We start from the raw sequence: 24,331 nt of genomic DNA on the forward strand, positions 1-24,331 counted from the left end.
CTGAAGCAGCCCAGGGAGTGCTGGCAGGTCCCAATCCCCACACCTACATTTCACACAGGTGCACTTATAATCTCTTTATCCTCACATTAAGACTTTGGGCTTCCCATACAGGTCTGATCTTCTGTTTCAACGAGACTGGTGCACAGGTTTTATGCTGTTACAGCTATTTCAGATTGCAATTTGATTATTTGGGGGTTTAAAACAAAAGATTACTCATCCCAGTCCTCTCCTGCTGACAGGGCAGGCAATGAAGTACCATGGCCAATGAGTTACTGCATGGGAGCTGAGCCACAGCACAAGGCTACTGGCTTATCACAGCCACACTCAAAAGTGGGGGCAAAACAAACCCCACATTAGTTGAATGTTTCTCACAGCTTCCTGCAAATAGAATCATAGAATCATTTAGGTTGGAAAAGGCCTTTAAGATCGAGTCCAACCATTAACCCAGCACTGCCACAGTCACTGCTAAATCATGTCCCTCAGCAACAGCTACATGGCTTTGGAACCTCTCCAGGGATGGGGACTCTCCCACTTCCATCTGTGGCCTGGGCTGGGGCCTCACAACCCTTTTGAGCAAGAATTCCTTAATGTAATGTTCCTTAGATCAGTTTCCAAACTAAACATCCCCTGCCACAATTTGAGGCCATCTCCTCTTGTCCTGTCACTTGTTACTTGGGAGAAGAGATTGATCCCCCAACCCTCTACCACCTCCTTTGAGGTAGCTGCAGGGAGTGGTAGCTTCCCTGCTATCTTCTGTGAGTTGATGACTTGCATAATCAACACAACCCTGCAGCCTCCATGGCAGGAGAGCTGAGTACCTAAGATCAGGCAACAGCCTGATGAAGAGCTCAGGCCTGATGGCTCTGGACAAGACTATACAAGAACACAGTCCCTTTCCAGGGACACAAGTGTGACCCCAGACCTGCCTTAGGGAATAAACTACTTAAGACCCATGGACTGGCTTTGGACCTCACAGCCTCATATCTGGGCTGTGCTTCCAGCCTTCAGAAAAGGAAGACACAGGTGAATTGTCTCCCATAGCAGTTGCTGGTTTCATTTAGAGACTGTGAGGCCAAGCACTAAACCTGAGGTTGTACAAGTCTCAGCTGAGCTTGGCTCAGCATCTTCTTTCAGCCTCAGCATTCCCCAGGCAAACTCACCCCAGTCTTCCTCCAGGTAGGACAGAAAGACCAGTGTCCTGGGCTTAACCTTTTCCTCCACCACTTAAACCCAGAGAACTGCAGAGGAACTGCTCTGCTTACTGAGAACATCACCATGTCCTTCAGCCCATCAGCTGTCACTCAGCCTGGAGAACAAAGGACAGAGGCAAAGCTTGAGGCTCCTTCATCCAGATCTGCCCACTAAGCCAGCCCACAGCAGAGCTGATGGGCAACCAGCCATGCCAGATCAGGTCTCAAAGTTCAAAGCTCTTCCTTTTGCATCTTACCTGGCATCAGGTTCACACTGAGGAATAAAGCCTCAGAATCCCTCTGAGCAGCTGAGATACAAACAGCAAAGTCCATAGCAAAGAATATCAGCAACAGTTGTTTCATGGGGGAGGTCTTTTGGCCTAGATCTCAGAGCACTGGGGTCTTCTCTTCCCCTCACACAGGCAGCAAAACAGAGGTGCACCATTAGAAGCATCCACCCCAAGGTCACAGAGGGAATCAGCAGCACAAGTGCATATTAATAACAAAGTCTCCTGGCTCCCAGCCTGCTCTGTGGAGCCCCTTTCTCCACACAAGTGTTTCCCACCCCATCCCCCTCCCTCAGTTATTCAGGTAATTGAAATGCCTGCTTCTGCCCTTGAAAATTAGGTTGAAAGTGGCTTGAAAATGAGTTGCAACAAGCACCAGCCAGGAACTCTCAGCCCTCATTGATGCAGCCTGCAGGGCTGTCTAGCAAACTCCATCCAGCAGCAGTGAAGGCTGTTTTAATCCACTCTAAATGTCTTTGAAGGACACTCCCTGGATCTTTCAGGGATGTTTGGTATTCCAATTCCAGAGTATTACCAAATGGCAGAGGAGACCTCTTGGGCTCATCAGAAAGGACACAACTGGGGAAAAGAGATCTCCCCTCTTTCCCAGGGTCTTGTCTGAATCCCAGTTTGACCCCCAGTTGATTTTAACATACAAGTTTTGCTGTTGAGTGTTTTAGTTTGGGGTTTAATGAAACAGCCACCAAAAAAATCACCCCAAAACCAAACTTGATGCACTGCAAAGGGAAAAAATGCATCCAGCATTTTTCACTCAGCTGCCACGTCAAATTATGCTCTGCAGGCCATGTGTCAGGCACAATCTCCTAAATCTACAGGCTATTTTAATAGCAGGGGAGTCAGGCTGGCAGCCCTCATCCTGCCAGTGACCCCAATGCAGTGGGAGTAGACTGGTTGGCAGAGCTGGAAGAAACAAAAACATGCCCTGAAAAATGTCTGACATTCCTTCAGCGTGTTGTTTTGCTCTGCAAACACCCAAGCAACATTCTAGAGTACCTCAAAGCAAGCTGCAAAGACTGAATGAAGCCTTAATTGTGCTGGAAAGATATTAGGAAATACTTCCCCTAAAGAGGGAGAAAAAGAAATCAAAGCACTGAGATGATGTGATCAAAGTTAAAGAGCCATGAGCAAACTCTGAGGCAGCCCTGTCCAACAGCAGAGACTCTTCCTTTGGAATCCTCTTTTCCAGGCTCATCAGCTCCTCGCTGTGGCTCACCTTTATCCCTTCTGAGAAGCAGGAGTCGATGACTTTCAAGAACCAAATGGATTTGGTCATTCAGTCAGCAAAAGGAACAAGCACAGCACACTCAGAGGGAGGAAAAGTCACAGACATGTGTTTCCTCACCCACAGAGACGTCTCTTGTGACGGGAAACAGCAGAGCAGGAGGCTGTTACGTCTTGCCAGAGTAGATCTGAGCACTCCAGCCCAGAGCTGGTTTCCTCTTCGCATTACCTGACCAGCACACACAGGAGAAATCCTTTCCCAGAGCTTTAAAAGTCAATCTGGTGTTTGACATCCCAGGCACAAGCGGTCACACAGACGCTCATCGGTGCTGGCACTGCAGCACAGGATTCCCCAGCACAGGAGCAGAGGAGACGGCCCCCAGCAGGCCAGGGGATAAAAACCAGGCTCAATCAGGTCTAGGACAAATAAACTAGAGACTAGGACACTGAACATCTATTAGTATTAATCCTTATTCATCTCTTGAACTTCACCTTTCTCCAACTGTTGGGAAGTTGCCTGAAGATTTAACACCTGATGCCTCCTCAGACCTTGCAACAGCATCACCACAGGCCAGCAGCATGGGCCATTCCCCAGCTGCTTTTTCCCTTGCCAGGAGAGCTGAGTGGGAAGTGCTAACAAACAACAAAGCAAGTGAAAATCCTCTGGCACTGTGTGGTTCAGCCTTTGCTCATTCTCTGACAAGGTCATGAGGTTGCACCAAGAGAAAATGCAGAGTGGGGTAAAGAAATGGGAAAGCCAGTTGTAATCCTTCAGCTGCCCTCAGCTTCCAGAGGTGTCACAGGATCACAGGATCTCAAGGGTTGGGAGGGAGCTGGAAAGCACATCCAGTGCAACCCCCCTGCCAGAGCAGCACCACCTAGAGCAGAGCACACAGGGACTGAGTGATGGGCAAAGAAGAAATGAGACCACATCTGGAGTATTGTGTCCAGTTCTGGGCCCCTCAGTTGCAGAAGGACAGGGAGCTGCTGGAGAGAGTTCAGTGCAGGGCCACAGAGATGCTGGAGTGGAGCATCTGCCTTGTGCTGAAAGGCTGAGGGAGCTGGGGCTCTGCAGCTTGGAGAAGAGACTGAGGGGTGAGCTCAGTCATGTCACAAACCCATCAAGGGTGGGTGTGAGGAGGCTGGAGCCAGGCTGTGCTCAGGGATGGCCAATGACAGGACAAGGGGCAACGGGGACAAGCTGCAACAGAAGAGGCTCCAAAGCAACACAAGGAGGAATCTGTTCCCTGTTGAGGTGAGGGAGCACTGGCAGGGGCTGCCCAGATGGGCTGTGGAGGCTCCTTCTCTGGAGACATCCCAACCCAGCTGGATGAGTCCCTGTGTGCCCTGCTCTAGGTGCTGCTGCTCTGGCAGGGGGGTTGCACTGGGTGAGCTTCCCAGCTCCCTTCCAGCCCTTGACATCCTGTGATTCAGGAAGGATGTGGAGCTTCCATGACTAGAAATCTTTTAAACCGGGTTTAGATGCCCACCAGGCAGGAATGATGCAGATGAGTGGCTGTGCCTTGAGCAGGGGGGAGGCTAGACAGCATCCATGGGGCAGCCCAGTCTTTTTTGACTGTTCTACACCATGGTGTTACTCTTCTCACCAGACAAATCCAAGAGACTTAAATCCTTCATTTGTAGAACAAAGTCTGTGTGACTGAGTGGGTGAAACCACCGAAACAAGCTCGAGAGAGGAACTGTTGCTGGCACTGCAGCTGCAGCAGGCAACAGCATTCAATGCTTTAGTCAATTCTCCATTGACACTGGGAAAAGACAAAGGGTTTTGCCCCTTAGAGAGGGAAGACCCTCAGCTTCCTGAAAGAGATGCAGAGGACTGTAAATCTGAAGAGAAATGAGAGCTGGATTTGACTGCTGGTGCTACCAGAGTGCTTAAAAGCCCCAACAATACTGTATCTCACTTGTACTGCATACACAACATCACCAGGATGACAGCCAGGCAGCCAGGACATCATCTTGAGTCCCCACACAGAGAAAAGGTGGGAGAAAGGAAAGATCCTCTTCTAAGAAGGACGAGTTTCTTGACACAAGACAACCCAAAGCTCATTTCCTTCTTCAGTCAAGGGTTCATTAAACCATACCCATTCAAATCTGCTTTCTCTTCCTCTGAAATGCTCTTGACTTCTTTCCTGTCCAGTGTTCCCAGGTAAAGCAAGCTACCAAAAACTCCTCAGGTCCATCAGCAATCCCCTTGAGAGCAGAAAATCAGCAGTTTCCTCTCCTTTATGCACACTCCCGCCACAAACACATCCAGGCTCTGTTGGTAAGCAGCAACCTGAATTCATTTCAACTTTAAAAGAGGGGAAATGCATCAACCTGACCAGTGAAGAGTTTTTAAAAGCTATTGACAAGTCCACTTGTGCTTTGGATTCAAAAGACCAGGCTGCTCCATTAAGTAATGCAGCCACTCTGCTCACATGAATATTTAAAGGAGGGAAGAGCATTAGGGCAGCCAAGGAGGACTGGGATGGGCACTAATATCATGGAGAAGACAGGACAGGACAAAGGAAGCGTCAGCACACACAGTGTGATGTCCAGGTTTGGTGGGGTTTTATTTAGAGGCTGGAATGGGGGAGGCAAGTTCCTCTCTCCCAGCACTTAGTGTAAAACCAGCCCCTCGGCACGCAGCTACTGCCACGCAACACAACACGGAGCCACAGCGAGCAGCCACTGAGGGACACGGCATAAAGGGGGGAAAGCCTCTTCAGTCTAAAGGTAAAACTGCCTGGGAATCACAAAGACACAGCAGTATTACAGACAAACCTACCTGAGCTGGTGTTTCCTACCACGTGTTAGCAGAAAGCCTCAAAAATCTGTGACCATGCTAAGAAATGACAAAAGCCAGAGGTAAAGGCAAAGCTGAATCACTCTGAAAATGAAACCAAGTTGCATGTCCCCATGTCCCAAGCACTGGCACAGGCCTTGAGGCAGAGACACTGAGAGCAAAGGGTCAGACAGAGCAAAGTGCATCTCACACCTTTCGCTGCTCTGAAAAGGAACGTGCTGCTTTTCACAGCGAACAGGGCAAGCTCCCACACCCTGAAGCCTTTTCAAACACACAGGAGCCAAAGAGCAACTCTTCTGCAAGCCACAAGTCCTCAGATTGAGAAATCACTGAAGGAGGAGACCAAAGTCACAAGGTACAACGTGAAGGAAAGGGAACAGAGAAGGACCTGCTGACCCGGAGCCACGCGCTGCTCTGCTTAACGGCCCGTGAGACACCAAACAAGCTGCTGCTTTCACGGATACTGAAGAGCCAAAGGGAAACACCAGGCTGCAGGTTTCCTGCCTGTCACCAGCAGAGGTTTAACATCTTGATCTCACACTGGTGTTCTTCATTACATTCGATCACTGGGCTTTATGTGGCTACAGGAATGCTCGAGGTGGGAACTGGGAGGGTTTCATGGAGGAGTGGCTTCAGGTTGAGACACTGAAGACAACAGCAGGGCATTGCTCTCCCACCACTGGCTCAGCTCAGGGAACACAGGTAATGCTGAGAGGACACAGGAGAGGTGCTGCAGCTTCGCTGTGCTGAGCCAGGACACAGCTGGCATGGGGAGAGAGGCAGCAGGATCCTCACAGGGTGCAGAGAGAGGAAATCAAGCCACAGAATATAAGCATGTAATAAATCATAGAATCAATTTGGTTGGAAAAGCCCTTTGAGCTGCTGCAGTCCCAGCCCTCCCCTCACCCTGCCACAGCCACCACTGAGCCCTCAGCAGCTCAGCCCCATGGCTCTGGGATCCCTTCAGGGCTGGGCACTGCCCCAGCTCCCTGGGCAGCCTGGCACAGGGGCTGACACCCCTCTCAGGGAAACAGCTCTGCCTCAGCTCCAACCTCAGCCTCCCCTGGGGCACCTCCAGCCCATTTCCAATATAATAACAGTATAATTAATATAATCAAGGCACAGGATGGCATTTCTGAAGTTCCCAGTGAGTCCAAGTTGAATTGTCTCACACCCACCTAGAAACAAGCCATCTTGCAGAGCTTTGTAGCACTAATCAAGAGGGGTTTTCACTGTCCTACAGCACCCTTTGGGCTTTCAGAGCACCCTTTTGAGCCCTAGATGGGACATTTTCAGCACAGCAAAAGAGTTTCATCCTTATTAGACAGCCACCACACTGCCTGCCCCAGCTCAGCCAGGTCTGGCAGCTCATCTGCGCCAATCTAACTGCTCCAAAATAAACAGCCCACGAGCTCTCCAGCATGGCATCTCCAGGAGCAGCCTCCCCAAGCCAGCTCCAGCTCCTGAGGCTGCTGCCAGAGCCATGGCTCATCTGCCCTGGGGATGCTCCATCCCTGAAGGGAGGCAGGAATAACTCCCCACGTAGACACGACTCGCTCTCGGCGTTACTCGGGCAGCGAAGCGGCTGCCTGGAATTGCTCACGCTGGCACCTGTTTATCTAGAGGGGCCAGGCAGGGACTAGGAAGAGATCAACAAGGATATCAAGTTTAGGATGCTTTTCAACAAAGCTGCTTTCCCCATGCCTTGTCCAGGCAATGGCATGTCACCCACACCCTGCCCAGCCCCAGAGGGACGGTGGTGACAGTGGGAGAGTCGCTGGGGCTGGGCATCACCCTGGTCCAGGGGGAAAGAAATGCTTGGGAGCAGAGATCACTTTACTGGCACATGTTGACTGTCTTGGCTTGTCCAAGCCCTCCAGCACAATAGGTGGTTGTTTACATACTGCTCTGCCCTGCTCTCTCCTGTGGTCTCCAGCACACAGCCTCACCAGCCCTAAAATTTGCTGGGGAGGGGATACAATGGATGTGCTAAGAAGAGAAATTAAAAGCCAATCAAGCAGATGCTTCCTGAGCAATACCCATGAGCAGCAACATGGGCTCATGGGCAAGAAGCCAATGGCAGCCTGGGGGCACTGAGGAGAGTGTGGGCAGCAGGGCCAGGGAGGTTGTGCTGCCCCTCTGCTCTGCCATAGCTGCTGAGGCTCAGCTGGAGTCCTGTGGCCAGTGCTGGGCTGCCCAGCTCAGCAGAGACAGGGAAGTGCTGCAGAGAGGCCAGTGCAGGGCTGCCAAGGTGCTGAGGGGATGCAACGTGTGTGTGAGGAGGAAAGTCTGCAGACCCTGGGGCTGTTCAGCCTGGAGAAGAGAAGCCTGAGCTCAGGGGCCCTTCTCAGTGCTGCTCAGTCCCTACAGGGTGAGTGGCCAGAGGCTGGGGCCAGTGTTTGGTGTGTGGTGCCCAGTGGCAGGACAAGGGGTAATGAGCACAGGCAGGATCCCCACCAGTTTATGATGTCCAGCAAGAACCATTCCTCAGCCCAGAGAGGCACCTACAGCATCTCAGAGGTTCAACTCCTTGCAAACAACAGGCAACAGCAGGTAAGGACACCTGCAGATGCACATGGATGTGCCACAAGCCATCATCTGGGGCAGGGAGAGCAGACACACACATATTAAAAGGTATTTCCTCACTGAGGCTGTACAGTGACCCTCTGGCCACTCTGGCACCAGAAGGCAGGTTACACACAGTTTTGCAAGCCCCAGAAAAAGCAGTGCAAGCTTTTGGTGTCCCAACGTGGATCCAGGAACAAGAAAGTTTCCAGGACAAAGGATGGAATTCCTTAACATCTAATTACGTTTCCTTTCTTCCCCTTTCCCACATAAACCATCCACAGAGCTGTCTGGGGGCATAACACAGAATCCATCAGCCTTTCTTGCTTCCCCCAGGAGGGTAAATGGAGAGAGACAGTGGCAGGTGATTTCTCTCAGCTACAGCTGCATTACCAGTGCATCACAGAGCAGGTCCTGGCACATAAAAAGCATTCAGCCCTGATGTAATGTGGAGTATTTGCATCATCTACTCAGGTAAGCACTTGTAATAAATGAAGGTGAAGACAAAGTTTGCATCAAGTCATGCAATCCACATGCAGGTATGCTTTTAACTGCTTCACAAGGCTACTTGATGGACCACCAGCCCAAAGCTTGAAGACATGCTGCTTATTAGAAGGCACAGAGCCTCCCTTATTCTCTTTGTAAGATCTTGTAGCTTAAGTGCATCCCAGCACACTCTACCTGTTCACAAGCCAACCTGGTCACTCATTAGCCAGCATTTCTTCTGCATCATTCTTTTCCTACACTCCTTCCATCACCAGCTCCTCAGGACACTGCCTGTTATTAATTGGTTGGCACATTCTCCTGACTCTGAAGGGTAATTTACAGCCTTGGCACGGCGTGAGTAACGACACAGAACACCACCACAGGTAAAATAAAGCAAGCCCAAGCCACAGCAGGGCCAGTGCTAAGTGGAACACTCAGTATTGTGAATAGAAGATTAATCTGAGTCCATAAAAAGAAGATCTTCATTTGCTGTGGTCTGAGAGCTCTGGGTTAACTCACACCTTACCAGCTTGATTCAAAGCCCTCTCCAGCAGTGAAATAAAGTTGTTGGATTTGCTCCTGCTTAGGTCTTTACCTTCACATCCAAGGACATGGTCCCATCATCACCCTTTTTTAATGACAGTGCTGCAGAATCAACTCCTAATGCTGACAACCTTATGACTACTTTCATTCTCTTCAGGACAGATTAACCAAAGGGCTTGGACCCTTTTTGGACAAAGCTGATAATAACTAAGTCTAGAAACTAGAAGCAGGATGAAGCACAGGCTCAACTGCTACATTGCAATGCATAGCAAGGCACTTCTCAATCTACCTTCCCAAGGCAAGAGTCCTGACTTAACAGCTGCTGGGCAAACAGCAGACATGATTGAAACACCAAATGTTTCATTACACCTCAATGATGAAAAGAATCACAAAATCAATGAGGTTGGAAAAGACCTTCAGGATCATTGAGTCCAACTGTTCCTGCAGCACTGCCACAGCCACCACTAACCATGCTCCAATATGATCCAAATCATCCAAGTCATCCTCTCCAACCTGTATTTTCCTTTATCCAGGCATCCCTTAGTTGTCTCTCTCCTCCTCCTGATAGAGGATGAGGCACAGAAGTACTCCAAGACAGTCAGTAGCACCCTTCTGCAAGGTGCTCCCTCCTGCATGAAGCACATCATCCCAAAGCACCTCAGTCTTATTTCAGTCCCATGAGGAAAGCAGGCTAAAAGGGCAAAATGGTTTTCTCTGAGCTGGCAGACACCTCTGTCTTGTGATTTTCTACTTTCCCTTTCCAAAGCATGACATGAAGAAAACAATCCAGCTGACAAGAAATGATTTACATGGCAACAAGTCCCATTGCTTGACTTCTGAAAGGTTTCTACTTCACTACTTGAGGCCCAGCATGTGAGCCAGAGCAGACATTAAGGTTTTCAATGTACAAACCATGAAGCATAAGGGTAAAAGTTTAAGGGTGAGAACTTCACCACCTATTTCAGAAAGAGATGAACCTACTCCTTGCAGTTGCACAGATCTTCTCAGCCTGCTCATCAGATCACCTCAATTTCTAGACCATTTTATAGCCTCTTAAATAACTCCTCTGCTTCTTTAGAGCACCTCATCCTTCAAATCACAAAGTCACAGAATGGTGGAGTTGGAAGGGACCTTCAGAGCTCATCCAGTGCAACTCCCCTGCAGAAGCAGCTCCCACCTAGAGCAGCTCACACAGGAACGTGGCCAGCTGGGGCTTGAAGCCCTCCAAGGAAGGAGCCTCCACACCCTCCCTGGGCAGCCTGGGCCAGGGCTCCCTCACTCAAACACTCCAACACTTTCTCCTGATGTTCCAATGGAACTGGTTGTGTTCCAGCTTCAGCCCATCACCCCTTGTCCTGTTGCTGGATACCACAGAACAAAGTGCTGCCCCAACCTCCTGACACCCACCAGGGAGATATTTGTCACTATTCAGGAGCTCCCCCTGAGCTCAGGCTCCTCTTCTCCAGACTGAACAGCCCCAGGTGCCACAGCCTTCCCTCACAAGGAAGATGCTCCAGTGCCCTCAGCACCTTGGCAGCCCTGCACTGGCCTCTCTGCAGCACTTCCCTGTCTCTGCTGAGCTGGGCAGCCCAGCACTGGCCACAGGACTCCAGCTGAGCCTCAGCAGCTCTGGCAGAGCAGAGGGGCAGCACAACCTCCCTGGCCCTGCTGCCCACACTCTCCTCAATGCCCCCAGGCTGCCATTGGCTTCTTGCCCACGAGCCCACGTTGCTGCTCATGGGCAGTTGATTCTCCCCCAGCACTGCCAGGTGTGTCTGTGCAGAGCTGCTCTCCAGCAGGTCAATCCCCAGCCTGTGCTGCTGCAGGGGGTTGTTCCTTCCCAGCTGCAGGACTCTGCCCTTGTCCTTGTTGAACCTCAGCAGGTTCCTCTGTGCCCAACTCTGCAGCCGCTCGAGATCCCGCTGACTGGCAGCTCAGCCTCTGGGAATCAGCCCCTGCTCCCAGTTTGGTGCCAGCAGGGAACTCACTGAGGGTCCCTCTGTGCCCTCACCCAGGTGGTTGATGAAGATGTTGACCAAGACTGGCCCCAGAACCCATCCCTGTGGAACTCCGCTGGCCACAGGCCTCCAACTCCACTCTGTGCCATTGCTCACCCCCCTCTGGGCTCTATCACTCAGCAGCTCTCCAGCCACCTCACCTCCACTCATCCAGTCACAGTGAAGACTCAACTTCCTCTGGATGTCAGGAATTGCCTCACTCCAAAGCCAAATGCCATGAGTTACACCCACAATTCTCTGGAGACATCCCAACCCAGCTGGATGAGTCCCTGTGTGCCCTGCTCTAGGTGCTGCTGCTCTGGCAGGGGGGTTGCACTGTCTGAGCTTTCCAGCTCGCTTCCAACCCTTGAGATCCTGTGAAGTGCTGGAGCAACATTTCCCTGGTTGGTTGCCTTTTAGACCACAGCAATTTAGGAAAGCCAATGTGTTAACCCCATGCATAGGGAGGCTAAAGCTGAAGTGTGGCCACACCAGATATAATAACCATAGCTGCCATATTGAAAGTAAATCCCACAGTCCATTAAGAGAGAAAAGGACCAAAGTTTGGGTTTTCTAACCATGGATTATTCTGGAATAATTAATTAGCAGAGCTGGAACAATACATAAAGTTGCCAGCCTCTGACTCCTCGGGTAATTTATGCAAGATTAAAGTATCGCTGTGGTTGCCTTTTCCACTGCCTAATTCAGCATTTTCTTTTTCCTTATGAAAGCAAGACTCCAGATTTAACTGCTCTAATGCCCTTTTACAGTGGTTGGTGTAGTAAAATCTAACAGCCACTCCGGCAGGCTAGCAGGGAGATGATGGATCACGGAAGCTCACGGAAGGGGAGCACTGTAAAATGCCCCAGTTAATGTTGAGATAGTAGAGTAAATCTTATCTTAAAAACACATACACACATCTCTATGTACAGAGCAGGATCTCTGATGAACCTGTTTCACCCCAACACGTCCCCTGGGGGTTGTTCTTTGTGGATAACAGGTACTTCCACACCGAGCATCTTCCCTTCCCAGGAACAGAGTGAACAAGAGCCTTGCAGGGAAATCAGTTCAAAGTCGTCATCACTAGGTGAAGCCCACACCAGTCAGCCCAGTCACTGGGAGCCAGCCAACACCATTTGGGTGAGGGGATGGGCTCTACTTGAAAACAAGAGAGTTCACCTTTCCCAAAAAGCAGTATTTCCAGAGCCGGGCACTGAGCTGGGGAAGGGGCTGGAGCACAAGTGCCATGAGGAGCAGCTGAGGGAATGGGGGTGTTGAGCCTGGAGAAGAGGAGCCTGAGGGCACACAGGAGCTCTCTGCAGCTCCCTCTCAGGAGGCTGTGGCCAGGGGAGAGCTGATCTCTGCTCCTGAGCTACAAGTGACAGGACGAGAGGAAACAGCCTCAAGTTGCACCAGGTGCAGCCCTGGGGCTGTTGAGCCTGGAGAAGAGAAAGCTGAGCTCAGGGGGATCTCACAGACACTTACAAGTATTTAAAAGGTGTTTGTCCAGAGGATGGGGAAACACTTTTCTCTGTTGTCTCAAGTGGCAGGACAAGGGGCAGCGGGCACAGGCTGGCACACAGGCAGTGCCCCTGGCACATAGGAGAAAGCCCTTTGGTGCTGAGGGGTGGGAGTCCTGGCCCAGGCTGCCCAGGGAGGGTGTGGAGGCTCCTGCTCAGGAGGTTTCCAACCCCAGCTGGACACGTTCCTGTGCCCCCTGAGCCAGGGGAAGCTGCTTTAGCTGGAGGAGCTCTGCAGGGCCCTTCCCACCCCCCCCGTTCTGTGGTAACACACAGCAGCTTGTCTTGCTGCAGACACCTTGTTTTTGGCAAGGTTCTTGGGGGAAAAATTGTATGGCACATCCCACCCACAGACACAGAGTTGCCTGGGCACTCTCTGTCCCAGCCAAGGACAAGGTGTCCCAGGCCATTAGCTGGTGCAGTGAGCAGCAGCACACTGCTTTGCCATCACAACTGAGGCAGGAGTTAACAGCCCACACTAAGGCTCCAAGTATGCTCGTGCCCTTTTCCAGCAGAGAGCCCTCAAGGGCAGGCTTAAGGCCTAATAACAAGTGGGATCAGTTGTGAGAACAGATCTGGACCCACCATTCATCAGCCCACCACCAGAACAACCACACAAACACCCTTTTCCTTGGTGCTATTCAAAACAACCTCGAGCGCGATCCAGAATAGAAGGCTGACAAAAACCGCCAGCGTGCGGATTATACAGAGGCACAAGGAGCCAGCAGGCAGGATGAAACCTTCCTCAAACTCAAATTTCTTGGGGGCAGCAGCCAAATTCCTGTTGACAAGTGAAGTGAATGAGCTTCCCCATCCCTCAGAGCAAGGCAGAAGCTCAAAGCCGCGAAAGCTGCTGCGGCAGCACAGTTTTGTAGGGCTCGTGAGATGTTGTCAAGCCCACGAAGCACTTACCCCAGGTGCACTTAAACATCTGTTCCATGTTCTGAGGGGTATTACTCTATTTCTATCTCTCTCACAGAGTGAACAGGCAACTCCTTGAGTGAATGGCTCCTAACTCAGCTGTGCAGGATCAGAGAGGGACCGGCCCGCGAGGGGTTCTGGGGAGAATCCAACGGGAAGCGTTTGCAAAAGGAAACGTACAGAAAATAAAAGCACCTGTAAATAGGGATTTGGAGAAGAATAGGAAGCAGAAAAGCAGAACAGAGAAAGCTAGCAAAGTTTTACAGGGAGCTGAGCATCTGCTGGGGTGGGATCTGGGGAGTCATGACAGTGCTGAAGGGGATACTCCCATCACTGAGTGCCACGGAATCACACGGGATGGAAGGGACCAGTGCCACCCCCCTGCCAGAGCAGCAGCACCTAGAGCAGGGCACACAGGGACTCATCCAGCTGGGTTGGGATGTCTCCAGAGAAGGAGCCTCCACAGCCCATCTGGGCAGCCCCTGCCAGTGCTCCCTCACCTCAACAGGGAAGAAAGGCATCAGGTCACAGCACAGGAAAGGGCAGCAACGTCAACAAGTGACTGTGAGGGATCCCTTTGGTCGGTTTGTGGGTGAGGTGAAAGAAAAGAGCACAAGGAGAAAACACACACACCAAAAAAAAGGGAGGAGAAAGAGGCTCATTGTTAGCTTCAGGCTACAGAGGCATCTGTGTGTCTTTTAAGGGACTCAAACACCTGGTTTTATTTTTCTTGGTTTTACTTTAAGAGCCTAAGAAAAGACAACCAAGGGGATAAGGAGCAACAGCACTGAAATTCAGAGCAGCAGGAAGAGCAAGAGAGGTTCAAAACAAGGAGCAAGTGCTTTGGTGCTGAGGGGAGGGAGCCCTGGCCCAGGCTGCCCAGGGAGGGTGTGGAGGCTCCTGCTCGGGACGTTTCCAACCCGAGCTGGACACGTTGCTGTGCCCCCTGAGCCAGGGGCAGCTGCTGGAGCAGGGGTTGGAGGAGCTCTAGAGGTTCTTTCCAACCCCCACCATTCTGGGATGCTATGATTCCAAAGTGGTTTAAAAAGCTTCAGTACACAGCCAGAGCATCCAGAGGAAGACAACTCTGCTCATGGATGAGTGAGGCACTAACCTAGCTCCAACTTACAAGCAAGGTTTGTTCAGAGTGATTGAACACTGCCAAAAAATACCCCAAACAGCACAGAAACCACCTGCTCTAAGTTGGTAGAGTCCAGCCTCTACTCTTTAGCAGCACAAGCAGACTCTCTATCAACTCCCCATCCCTTTCCAGCAACGAATTCCTCTTCACCGTAAAAATAACAGCAAGGAGAGACATCCAACAGGCCCATGACCAAAATTACCCCGTGCCAGCCTGATCTGAGGATGTGCTATTTGGAGTAACAGGTTTGTGGCCCAGGCCAAGAAGTGGCATGACACAAGGCCCAGGAGGCTGAGCAAGAGGCTGCACTGCTGGGCTGAGACCTACTGCTCTGTTTTCTATTTTTTCCTTCTATTTTTGTTCTGCACCGTGCTGTCCCTGAAAGGTTTGAATTCTTAGAAAAGCCCCTCATGGGCTTGAAAATATCAAAGGTCACAGCCAAGGGAAGGATGTCATGCATCCCCAAAGCCAAATATTTGTCCTATTAGTGTATAAATAGACCCTTTGCCAAAGAGCTGCTTGCTACTAACAGAATTTCACAATCCAATGGTAGCTGGCACTGCACGTGGGTATGGGAGAGGCTCAGAAACAGGGGAGGCAGGTATTGAGAGGTGGGTTTTCAACATTAAATTGAGCATGGAGTTTGAGTTCTGCAGGAAAAGGGAGGAAGAGGGGATAGAGAAACGAGGAATCACTTAAAGCAACTCCATGGGAAGAGCAGAGTGGTTTTACACACCGTCACCTGCTGCTCCCCACACCCTCACTGCTCACTCTCCACCTCTACCTCCATCCCCAGGCCTCACCACCTGCACAAGGAGCACTTTGCATTCATCTTCAGGTAAAGGCACACTGTCACCTTCAGTCTGGACATTTCTCCTGTCACAGGCTCTGTTTTACCTGCCCCCACGCTGCAGCTCTCCAGCCGAGTGCTGGGGGACAACGTTATCTACATGGTGACACCTCGTTCAGCAAGGCTGACTTCCCTCCCTCAAAGCAACTTGTTACTTTTAAGAAGAGGGCTCTGAAAACAGAATCCCCGTTGCTGGCTGCCTGCAGCTCCTCTTGGAGCCTGGGACAAGTCACCTGTAAATGCCAAGTGAAGCCAGAAACCCTAAACCGTTACTTACGAACACGGACGTAACCGGCGCCGGCAACAAGCCAACTATGTGAACTTCTCCCCATCCCTGTGAAGGAGTGAGCAGCTCCTTCCCCAGCCACACTCCACCCCTGGCTCCCAAGGACAAGCCAGCGAAAGGGAGAAGAGAAACCTGACAACATAATGATTTATGGGCAAGGTCAAACCTACGTCTGACAGCGTAATGCCACGAGCCTCACCGGCCCCGAGCGGCTTCGGAGCAGCTCGCAAAGACCTGCTCAGAAGGATGGGATTGATGATGGAGCAGAGGAGGAAAGAGATGATGAACTCCAGGGGGGTCTGAGCTGTGCCATGGGTGATACAAGGGCTTCTTTGGAGGGCAGGGACCACCACCTTTGATTCCATCTACGAAGAGGTAATGGAGACGTCGCGACACGTCATGTGAAACGTGATCTGAGGTGTCAGGGCAGCAACACCTTGTGCAACTCACTGAGATGAACAAGAAAAATACACCCAGCAAAGAAGACAGCTTCAAAAAAACCACCCCCAAATGCAAACAACAGTGTCCCAACAGCAGTTTCCCCAGTAGAAACGTTCCCCTTGCTAAGGAGCTGCAGGGGGTACAGAGGCCATTGCTGTCAGAGGGATCCAAACAGCCCAGTGTCAATAAAATTAACAGCAGCTGGGCATTTGGATGCCAGCCATAACTCACTCCTCACCATTACACCCCCTCATTGACTTTCTGTGCTCACAGAGTGAATGCAAACCAGCTCCTTCCACTTCTGCCCTTACCCTTCCCAACAGCCACACAGCTCCTGTCACCGAGCGAGCAGGAAGAGCAATGAGGGCTCGGGGAAGTGGCTTTGGAAGGTGAGCATTGCTCTGACTGAAATCAAGGAGCTCTAGAAGGTCTTCTGCAGATAGCAGGGTGAACCCTGATGGGATTTCTCTCTGGAAAGAAGCAAATACAAAGAGGATTTCCTTCTATCCAGCACGTTGTCAGAGACCAGTGTGAAGGCTGGGGGTGGCAACAGAGGACAAATAGGAAACTGGTGACACGAACCCGCTGTCTTCTCTCAGTCTGGAGCAGGAGAAAGGCAAAGAATGATGTTAAAGGGAGAAACCAACAAAAACTGCTCTCCTGGCTGTGGCCACAGACAGGTCATTGCTGCACTTCCCTATCTATTTGGCTTTCTTTGCCAAGGTATGTCTATGGAGATGGTAAATGTGACACCTCCTGTGCCACCTTACCACAGTTAATGCCTGCACAGTGCTCTAAACAGGCCAAGTGCTGAGGAACAGTGTTATTCCCACCCTGAACGAGCCCACACCACTTTCCAAAGCCAAAGAAGAACTGAAAGGATGAAGCTGTGCATCCCAGCTGCTGAGACATCCCTCCCAGCACAGCTCCTCGTGCTGACACGCAGCTGCACAAGTGTTTCGTCCAACCACCCACCTCTGCCAGGGATCAACCAAAGCAGTGTGATCTGCAGACCAGGGGATGAGTAGACATGGCAGGAGGCAGCTGGGCTTTTAACTGGGGAGGTTCAGTTGGAACACAGCAAATAAGTTGATTTGAAGTGGAAGATTGCAGAATGAGGGGATGGGGAAGGGCCCTGCAGAGCTGCCCCAGCCCCAGCCCCTGCTCCAGCAGCTGCCCCTGGCTCAGGGGGCACAGCAACGTGTCCAGCTGGGGTTGGAAACCTCCTGAGCAGGAGCCTCCACACCCTCCCTGGGCAGCCTGGGCCAGGGCTCCCTCCCCTCAGCACCAAAGGACTTGCTCCTCCTGGGCCAGGGGCACTGCCTGGGTGCCAGTTGATGTCTATTACCCCTTGTCCTGCCACTGGCCACCACACACCAAACGCTGGCCCCAGCCTCTGGCCACCCGCCCTGTAGGGACTGAGCAGCATTAATGAGCTCCCCCTGAGCTCAGGCTTCTCTTCCCCAGGCTGAACAGCCCCAGGGCTGCAGCCTTTGCTCCTCACACACATGTTCCATCCCTCAGCACCTTGGCAGCCCTGCACTGGCCTCTCTGCAGCACTTCCCTGTTACCCCTTGTCCTGTCGGATGACACGAGACAGACCCCACGGGCCAGTTTCCACACCTCCTGATCTCCCACTGACCCATCCAAACCTGTCCAAGGTGGAATTAATTCAGCACCAAATACAAACAGTGATACAATAAAGGATCTCCTCAGAGAAAAAATGCCTCTCACTCTCTCCTCCTTCTGCCTTCAGCCACGACTGTGCCCCAGCAATCCTGGGAAGTGCTGCCCAGAAGGGGAACATTACAGAGGGGGAAAAGCCACCGGAGGAGCCTCTTTGCAAGGGTGTGCGATCCCCCAGGCGAGGCAGGCAGGCAGCCCTCAACTGCTGCTGAACAATGCAGTTTGGAATTCAATTAAAGCCATTATCTGGAGTGCCAAATAAATTGTGTACAGCATCTATCCTGCAGCACTTTACACCTTCGGGCTCATTATTTCCTAAACCCGTTTCCTCCTGTTTACGCTCTTTCCAATTAAATCGCTGATCATATGAAGCAAAGTCCAAAGAGGAAGGGAGGGGGGAGGGAAAAAACCCCCCCCCCCCACACACACACCACCCAAAGCAACACCTTGTCCAAAGAAAATTGATTCTCCTTGTTCCCTGCACCGGGCCATTGCCAGGTTTTATATACTCTGTTCCTGGCGATCATTAGTAATTCAATTTCCTTTTTATTAGCCCCCTTATCTGCTGAGCAATATAGTGGCAGAGCTGACCTCCTTCACACAGGGAAATGTTTAAAATCTTTTCCCTGATTAATTTTGCCAGTTAAGGAAAAGAGGAGAAATGGCCCAGCTCTTAGGCATCACAATGAATAAAGCTTAATGTTGATTGTGATGGAATTTCTAATGCCAAGGAAATTGATTGAACGCAGCAATTACACTGCAATAGTAACTCAAGGGAAATGGGATAGTTTTCTCCTGGCCATAGCCTTTTGGTTATTTAAAACAATCCAATTTGCAAGGATAATTATATATTAGTGTTTTATCTGCCACTTGAAATGAACATGGGAGTTTTGATACTGGCCCAGCATTAGCAGGTTATTGCTGCAAATTACTTGATATCTGCTTTCTTTCACATAAAGACGAAATTAGGCCATCAATAACCAGAAAAAGGTGGACGGGGGGGAGCATGAGAGAGGCACGAGTGCCCTCTGCAGGGCTGCGGGGAAGGACAGGGCAGCGCCGGAGCCACCTCCAGAGCATCAGAGCCAACCTTCCAGGCACAGCAGGGCTCCTCCAGGCACAGCGCGGCTCCTGAGCCCCGGCATGAAAAGAAGAGGAAAGACCTTCATTGGAAGCACTCTCAGCTTATCCCTAAAGAAAAAGCCAAGGGAATGAAGAAACGACGGTGCCGTGAGGCCAAATGTCCGGGCAAGGTGGATGCTCGCCAGCGCTGCGGCAGCCGAGGAGGGCAGCGGCATCGATTCTTGTCTTGCAGGGGTGAGGAAAGGTTCACGGCTGCAAGGGCTCACCTGCCTTCATCAGAAGCAAGAGCTGAGAAAGGGGTCTCGTCCTGCAAGGTTTCAAACAGGCAGCCAGCTGGAGCTGGGAGTTAAAGGCTGCTGTGAAAGGGGAGAGGGGGATTCCTACGACGGGACGGGAGGAGCGGCCACACGGCCTCGGGGTCAGCCTCAGTCAAACCTCACTCACAAGTCAGGCTTTGCCCTCAAAGCCAGTGATAAAAAGATCACAGCCCTGCATTTTGGGGGAATAACCCCATCTCCAGTTTGGAGAAAGCAGGTAAGAGCTCTCTGAGCTCATCAGACCAGACACGGTGGTGTCACGACGCACAGTTTTATTACATCACCTCTTTGCTCTAACAAATCAGCAACAGAAAACCAACTGAGGACAGACAGTTGCCATTTAACAACGTAATGACAACATCCCAGCACTGGCAGGGAAGTTACTCAGCAAGTGACAGAGCAGGAGCTGTGTGTTTGGACTCCAAACACTTCGGGTCAGATGACAAAAGGGAAGGAAAAGATGGTTGGGGGAATTGCCACATGTGGAAAGTTCACCCACAGCTTCATTACTGCCTGGCCTCCTCCTGCTCCTTGCACCCAAACAGGGACTGCAGGACACAGCAACCTCCCCAGAGCAATCCCAGGGGATTGGGAAGTTCAGGCTGGAAAAGCACTTCTAATTATCCCAGACTCACAGGACAGAGGGTGTTTGACCTCTAGAGATCCTACAGTCCAGCCCCTGCTAAAGCAGGTTCCCCACCATCAGGGTCCAGCATTATGCCCAAGAATTGGCAAAGAAAACAAACACACACGTGAGTTTGGAGATAAAAGTATCAGTCACGAGGTTAGATCCTGTCTGCATCCACACAGGCTGTGTTACCTGTGCCTCAACATGATGGGGGTGTTAATCAACAGCCAGCAGTGTGCCCAGGTAGCCAAGAAGGCCAAGGGCATCCTGGCCTGGCTCAGGAACAGTGTTGTCAGCAGGAGCAGGGAGCTGCTCATTGCCCTGCACTGGGCTGTGCTGAGGCTGCACCTCCAATGCTGTGTCCAGTTTGGGCCCCTCTCTACAAGAAGGACATGGAGGTGCTGGAGAGGATCCAGAGGCTGGGCTCCCATGCTAGGAAAGGATTTGGTCTCAGCTGAGGAAGGGCTGAGGGATCTGGGGCTGTTGAGCCTGGAGAAAGGAAGGCTCAGGGGAGACCTTCTCACTCTACAACTACCTGAAAGGCAGCTGCAGCCAGGTGGGGGTCGGTCTGTGCTCCCCAGTAACAAGCAATAGAACATGAAACAGCCTCAAGTTGCCCCAGGGGAGGTTGAGGCTGGAGGTGAGGAGGGATTGCTTTGCTGCCAGGGCTGTCAGGCATTGGAACAGCTGCCCAGGGAGCTGCTGGAGTCACCAGCCCTGGAGGGGTTTCAGAGCTGGGTGGGTGTTGCACTGAGGGCAATGGGCTGGTGGCTGATGGGGCTGGGACAGAGGCTGCACCCCATGGGCTGAAAGGTGTCTCCCAGCTGAAACCATTCTATTTCTACACCACACAGTAACCCAAGGACTGATCCAGCAGCTGGATGATCCTTGTTGGTCCCCCAGCTTTTCCCTGGATAAGGACAAAAACCACCTCTGCCTTTTATCCTTCTTGTACCAGGTCCCTGATTCAGACACAAAAAGTTCTCCTCCCCTCTAAAAGCAGCCCAAGAACTTAGGAGACTTGTTAATATTAATGGCAGACTAAGTACTAAGTGGTCAAGAAGTCCAACATCTAAAGGTTGGTTTATCTAAGTTAATGTGTCTCCCCTGAGCAACAAAACATTTTCTATTCTTCTTGGTAAAGCACTTGAGCTCCTCCTGAGCTCCCCCTGCCCTGGCACAAGCCCTGCCTGTGACAACATGAGCAGAGCACTAGCTGCATTAGAAACACTTTGTCTGCTCCACTGGCCCACCCAAGCAGCGTCACTGTGGGACATGCCCCAGTTCCTGAGCTCTGAGTAAACATTCCCCATCATTAAATGAGTCTGTTGGAGTTAACTGGTAACAGCTCACCTTGACAGCAGCCCAAACAATCCCAGGAGAGCTGCCGTCAGTCTGACACTGTTTTCCTTCTAGGATGATCACTGAGGTGATTCAGAGGGAAGCACCTCTCAATACAGACCATGGGGAAACATCAATGTAAAACAGCCTCAGCAGGGGCTGGGAGAGTTGCTGCCCCACTGCAGGACATCCCAGAGGCTCAGCAGGGGCTGGGAGAGCTGCTGCCCCACTGCAGGACATCCCAGAGGCTCAGCAGGGGCTGGGAGAGCTGCTGCCCCACTGCAGGACATCCCAGAGGCTCAGCAAGGGCTGGGAGAGCTGCTGCCCCACTGCAGGACATCCCAGAGGCTCAGCAGAGGCTGGGAGAGCTGCTGCCCCACTGCAGGAGATAAAACAGAGGCTCAGCAGGGGCTGGGAGAGCTGCTGCCCCACTGCAGGAGATAAAACAGAGGCTCAGCAGGGGCTGGGAGAGCTTCTGCCCCACTGCAGGACATCCCAGAGGCTCAGCAGAGGCTGGGAGAGCTGCTGCCCCACTGCAGGACATCCCAGAGGCTCAGCAGAGGCTGGGAGAGCTGCTGCCCCACTGCAGGACATCCCAGAGGCTCAGCAGAGGCTGGGAGAGCTGCTGCCCCACTGCAGGACATCCCAGAGGCTCAGCAGGGGCTGGGAGAGCTGCTGCCCCACTGCAGGACATCCCAGAGGCTCAGCAGAGGCTGGGAGAGCTGCTGCCCCACTGCAGGAGATCAAACAGAGGCTCAGCAGAGGCTGGGAGAGCTGCTGCCCCACTGCAGGACATCCCAGAGGCTCAGCAGAGGCTGGGAGAGCTGCTGCCCCACTGCAGGACATCCCAGAGGCTCAGCAGGGGCTGGGAGAGCTGCTGCCCCACTGCAGGACATCCCAGAGGCTCAGCAGAGGCTGGGAGAGCTGCTGCCCCACTGCAGGAGATCAAACAGAGGCTCAGCAGAGGCTGGGAGAGCTGCTGCCCCACTGCAGGACATCCCAGAGGCTCAGCAGGGGCTGGGAGAGCTGCTGCCCCACTGCAGGACATCCCAGAGGCTCAGCAGGGGCTGGGAGAGATGGAGATGGAGAGGCCTTTATGTGACACAGGTGGGAATGGCAGGACTGATGCCTTTGGTTCACCACAGAGCTCATGGCCTGTACCTCAGGAGCCTGTTTAACAGGGCAAACAAGAAAACAGCAAAGCTGTGTCACAGCAGAAGGAAGGAGCTGAGCCAGCTTGTTGCATTTACAGCTGCAGAGCACAAAGTAGGGCAGGCTCCTCCCCAGCTGTCCTCAGCCCTGACACACATTTGTGCCCAACATGGCAGCTCCCTGGGAATGTGGGCACACTGGATGCTCACTCACCACACAGGCACCAGTGTCCTTCAGATCCAGGCTCCAGCATAACCACATCCATGCAGGAGCATCACAAGCCCAGCATGAATCATCCAGGTTTTTAATTGGTTTGGTAGCTGGAATGTGCATGTTCTGACTCCAGACAACAAACCAGCAGTAAGCTGGTTGAGCCACTTGGCTGGCCCAAGACTGTCACCAGTCTGGTTCCAGTAAGAGAGGCAATGGGTATTGTTACTTCAGCATCAAGCCAGAGACTTAACATCAGTCTCAGTGCTCCATTCATGCCCCACTCTGCTCCCAGTAACATCTCTGTACCCCATCTACTTCCCTCACACTTGTCTTAGAAGAAATGGCAAGACTTAAAACTCCACCATCAGATTAATATCTCCAACTAAAAACAACCCTCCCAAAACCTCTCAGGTAACCTCAGCCAGGAACTGAACCCACAAGCCTTCAGTTACTCAGGGAAGGACAAGGGCTGATGGTGACAGGGTAAAGGATAAGGGTTATCAGTGCCAGGACAAGGGGTGATGGACATAAACTGGAACACAAGTTCTACACAAACCCAAGGAGCAAGTCCTTTGGTGCTGAGGGGAGGGAGCCCTGGCCCAGGCTGCCCAGGGAGGGTGTGGAGGCTCCTCAGGAGGTTTCCAACTCCCCCTGGACACGTTGCTGTGCCCCCTGAGCCAGGGGCAGCTGCTGGAGCAGGGGCTGGGGCTGCAGCAGCTCTGCAGGGCCTTGCACACCCCCCACCATGCTGGGATCCTGTGATATTCCCAGGTCACTGTAGGACTGCAGTGAAACCAGAAGACACCCATCACTACATAACACAGTTACACCTTTAGAGGCAGCAATGCCTGAGCTGCTCCAGGCCTCATCAGTGGCTGCACTCTCTCATCAGACTTTCAGATGCTGCCTTGAAAACCTCCCTGCTCCATCCAGCATCTAACAAGCCTCTTGTACAAGTTCTAGCATACAGAGGCCAGCAATAATTGAACAGCTGTAGAAACCTGGAGTGTAAGAATAGCTCAACACATGAAGCTGCAAATACAGTGCCCAGGATTGAAGCCTCTCAAGGAAAAGCCTTACACTACAAAGGATTCAAACTGGTCAGCTCCATTCTAAACAAAGGAACCAAATCCATGAAGGTGAGCGTGAAGGGTCAGTCAAGGTCTGCTGGGTTTATTTGCTCAGCCTGCAGAGAATTGTTGAGGTAGGAAGAGACCTTTAAGACCATCAAGTTCCCTCAGCACTGCCACAGCCACCACTAACCCACGGCACTCAACCACAACTACATGGCTTTGGAATCCCTCTGGGGATGGGGACTCCAGCACAGCCCTGGGCAGCCTGGCACAGGGCTGGACAACCTTTGGGGAAAGAAATTGTCCCTCATCTCCAGCCTAAACCTCCCCTGGAACAACTTGAGGCTGTTTCCTCTTGTCCTGTCCCTTGTAGCTTGGGAGACCGACCAGCTCCAGCCACAGCCTCCTGCCAGGTGGTTGCAGAGTGCTCCTGGCTCCCCTCAACCTCCTCTTCTCCAAGCTGCATTTAGCATTTGCACTTGGTGGTTCCAGCAGCAGCCAGGTGAAAGCCTGGGAGTGTGGTAAAGATGACAGGAACTGTCAAACCTACAGCATCATGTCAC

At 51.9% G+C, this 24,331-nt stretch overlaps 1 protein-coding gene across 2 annotated transcripts in view; it reads right to left on the reverse strand.

The window, feature by feature from the left end:
* The window catches only part of ZC3H3 (zinc finger CCCH-type containing 3), a 198,816-nt gene that overhangs the window by 164,397 nt on the left and 10,088 nt on the right, over window positions 1-24,331 (reverse strand). The gene's annotated exons all lie outside the window — the stretch shown is intronic.

The sequence above is a fragment of the Colius striatus genome, chromosome 4, assembly GCF_028858725.1.
Source record: "Colius striatus isolate bColStr4 chromosome 4, bColStr4.1.hap1, whole genome shotgun sequence".
In the NCBI taxonomy this organism is placed as follows: Eukaryota; Metazoa; Chordata; class Aves; order Coliiformes; family Coliidae; genus Colius; species Colius striatus.